The 4,157-nt window shown below is 36.2% G+C and overlaps 1 long non-coding RNA gene across 1 annotated transcript in view; it reads right to left on the bottom strand.

The window, feature by feature from the left end:
* Nucleotides 1-4,157, bottom strand: part of LOC310728988 — a 412,338-nt gene that overhangs the window by 28,843 nt on the left and 379,338 nt on the right. The gene's annotated exons all lie outside the window — the stretch shown is intronic.

Genomic DNA, 4,157 nt, shown 5'->3' with positions numbered 1-4,157 from the left:
AGATTTTTGAGAATTTGGGGAATGTTGAGAATTTATCTTCAGTTTATGTAACTCCATTTCCAAAAAGTTAGGACACGGTGTAAAACATTAATATAAACAGAATGCAAATGTTATACCCCATATTTTATACACTATAGAAAACAGAAATGTTTCAACTAAGAAAATTATCCATTTTAGGAAATAGTGTTAGATATAAAATACTTTTATATCTGATGGCTTAAACGTTTTAGGTATTAAAAATGTTTAGAAAGGGCAAAAAAAAGGTTTTATCTTAAAAACGTAACATAAAAGAATTTAAAAATTAGGTGAAACACTCACCTGAGTTTGATTTTTTTTTTTCTGACCTCAATTCAGGTATGATTTTAAATGCATAATAAAAAAAATAAAAAAAAGTTATTCTGTTATCTTTCCAATTGCTTTTGCAAATCTTCAGGAGCACAGGAACATGCGGATGTCCACCACATTAGCAAATCTCATAAACCAATATTTTTTTCAGCACATAGAAATCATATAAAATGTTTAAATCGAGGAAATGTACCATTTTAGGGACATTTTAAGGACAATTCTAAAGTTGATGGCTGCAACCGGTCTCAAAAAATGTGGGACATGGAAACAAAAGGCTTGAAATGTAAATGTTACTAAAAAAAAGAAACAGCTGGAGCAACATTTTGCAACTAAGTAGGTTAATTGGAAAAAAAAGTCTAATATTAGTGGGTACAAAAGGAGCATTTAAGAGAAGCAGAGTCTCTTAGAAGTAAAGATGTGCAGAGGTTCAACAACCTTCTTCAAAAAACTGTCTACAAATTGTGGAACAATTTCAGAATAATGTTCCTCAACATTATTGATGCTCAAAAACGCCACCGGAAATCACTGTCCATAAACACAGAATCATCTCCTTCAGAGAGCACTGACTCAGGAGAATCAGATCCTGATTTTATAGCAGCTCCTCATCCTCAACATCGATGACTGAATGTGTGGAGGATTCTGAGGATACTGGATCAGGTTGGATCACCAAATGTGAGTTTCCAACTAATGCAGAGACTCCTTTTATCCAACCTGCTCGAGGCGTGATTCCAGGGGCAACGCGCTATGCAATCGCTAGGGTCCAGGATGTAAACTCTGTTTTTGAGCGCACCAAAACAAAATGGACCCAGGTGGACTCCACACAGCATGTGGACTCGTTTTGGCTGGGGTTTACTGATCCAGAGGTGAGTCCACACCTGCCCCAATCAGAACTCTATGAAATATGTTTGCTCATCGACTTCAGATTCTTTTTAATCCTGGCAGAGACGTGATCGTGGATCAACAGCTTGTGCCCTTTAAAGGGCGATGCCAATTTTGGCAATATGTCGAAAAAACCCCACCTAAATATGGACTCAAGTTATGGATAACTTGATGTCACCACATCTTATGCCTGGAGGTGTTCGCCTAATCTGGGAACCGGGGATGCTGCAGAGGTGGGCCAGGGGCATGCGAGTTGTCAGGGAGATGACTGAGGGACTCCAGGGAGTCACTGCGGCAATTGTAAAGAAAAAGCAGTTCCCCCATGCACCAGTTGCTGCTGCTGCACTTGTGAGAGCTACAGTCCTCTGTAGCTGCCACTCACACACCAGCAGGCACCAGCAGCTCAGCAGTTCAGAGGGGAACATGCAAGTGCTGCAAAAAACTAACAATCTGCACTTGCATTGCCTGTGGTGGATTTACTTATAAAGATCACCAAGTGATTTGATGCCCCCCACACACACACACACACACACACACACACACACACACACACACACACACACAAACACACACACACAGATATATGCATAGACACAAACAGAAAATACATCTGTCCAAATGTTAATTTAGTTCATCTCCAACATTTCATTTATTAGTTTGATCTTTGACATTCTGTCAGCACTGTTTTATATTATGTGTGTTATACTTCCACTCTTGCTCCATTTTCATTAGTCTCCAGACTTTAAATTGAATAATCTGAAATGTTTCGATCAGGTTGCCATTTTGGGATTTCCATCCAACACAAGCTCCGCTTTGCAGAACTTCCAGGTACAGTTTTCATTGTTGCATTTAAAATATAATGCGCCCATGCCTTGGAAGTTTTTGCAAGCGGCTGTGTTATCTTAATGTTACACTAAACCAAAATTAGAGCAGCCCAACTAATCGTTAACAAGGAATTTCATTATCGATTATTATCGATTTTATCGATTAGTTGTTGCAGCCCTATTTAAAAGCCTACCTTTAGAAGATTTGAACAAATCTTCAATATTATTCCACAATTAACTGTATTTTAAAAAAAGAATAATTTAAAGAGGACTAACAACGAAAGTGTTAATCATTTATTTGTATTTGCCCTGTTTCCTTTTAAAAGTTAATCACAAAAGGATTCTTAAAGTCAATCTGCAGGAAAAAAGAACAAGAAATAAACTTTACATATTTTAATATTAGATTAATATATATACATTTATATTATATAAAGATATTAATCTAATATTGCAGAGAAACATTTATTATATTATATTATATTTTATTATATTATATTATATTATATTATATTATATTATATTATATTAATTTTATTTTATTTTATTTTATTTTATTTTATTTTATTTTATTTTATTTTATTTTATTTTATTTTATTTTATTTTATTTTATTATATTATATTATATTATAAACTGGTACCAGCACACTCCTTCTCCATTCCTCAGGCATCCTCTCACCTTCAAAATTTTGTGAAACAATCTTGTTAAAAACTCCACTGCATCTCACCTAAACATCTCCATGCTTCTACTGGTTTGTCATCTAGTCCAGCAGACTTTTCACTCTTCTTCCTCTTAATCGCTGCTCTCACTTCCTCCTTACTGATCCTATCTGCTTCCTGTTTCACCAAATCTACCCAGTAACTACAGGGGAATAAAGTTAATCAGTCACACCATAAGGTGAATATGAAATAGTAGTGGAAGCCAGGCTGAGAGAAGACGTGACCATCTGTGAGCAACAGTTCATGAAGATGTTGAGATGTTCGTTGGGAGTGATGATGATGGACAGGATTAGAAATAAGTTTATTAGAGGGACAGCGCATGTAGAACGTTTTGGAGACAAGGTGAGGGAGGTGTGATTGAGATGGTTTGGACATGTGCAGAGGAGGGACATGGGGTATATCAGTAGGAGAATGCTGAGGATGGAGACACCAGGAAGGAGGAAAAGAGGAAGACCAAGGAGGAGGTTTATGGATGTGGTGAAGGAAGACATGCAGGTAGTTGGTGTGAAAGAGGCAGATGTAGAGGACAGGGGGGTGTGGAGACAGATGATCCGCTGTGGCGACCCCTAATGGGAGAAGCCTAGAATGGAAGAAGAATACTCAAAATAACTTTTCCATTTCCCTGTCTGAAAACAGTTCCTTTTTTTTTAGTCTCATGACTGCTCGGAGTTTACCGATAATTCTGTTCTTTTCTTTTATATGATTTTTCTTATATTTCTCTAGTATCCCCAATTTTAGACCTTGTCACTTCAATCTATGACTGTTTGCTTGAATGGAAAAAATTTGGAAAAAAGTTATTTAGAGGCAAAGCGTGAAGAAGATGCTGACAAGGCTGCTTTTGAGGTATGTAAAAACTTCATAAATTAAGTAAATAATACAAGGTCTTGTAAGATTATTGGTACATACAAAATATATGTGAAACAATCTTCATAAAATTTTAAATATAAACTCATTTCAGCCCAGTACTTTTCTGGATTGTTCCAGGACTGAGTTCACGTATTTATATATGAAATAAAATAAAAATAAAAGTTTAATGCAGAAAATGTATGTTCATGGCATTTCATCATCTACAGTGGGTACGGAAAGTATTCAGACCCCCTTAAATTTTTCACTCTTTGTTATATTGCAGCCATTTGCTAAAATCATTTAGGTTCATTCTTCTTCCTCATGAATGTACACATAGCACCCCATACTGACAGAAAAACACCGAATTGTTGACATTGTTGCAGATTTATTAAAAAAGAAAAACTGAAATATCACTTGGTCCTAAGTATTCAAACCCTTTGCTCAGTATTTAGTAGAAGCCCCCTTTTGATCTAATACAGCCAGGAGTCTTTTTGGGAAAGATGCAACAAGTCTTTCACACCTGGATTTGGGGATCCTCTGCCATTC

This window comes from Silurus aristotelis (assembly GCF_946808225.1).
Source record: "Silurus aristotelis genome assembly, chromosome: 7".
NCBI lineage: Eukaryota > Metazoa > Chordata > Actinopteri > Siluriformes > Siluridae > Silurus > Silurus aristotelis.
Note: the sequence above shows the minus strand (reverse complement) of the source record. Positions and strands in the feature narration are given on the sequence as shown.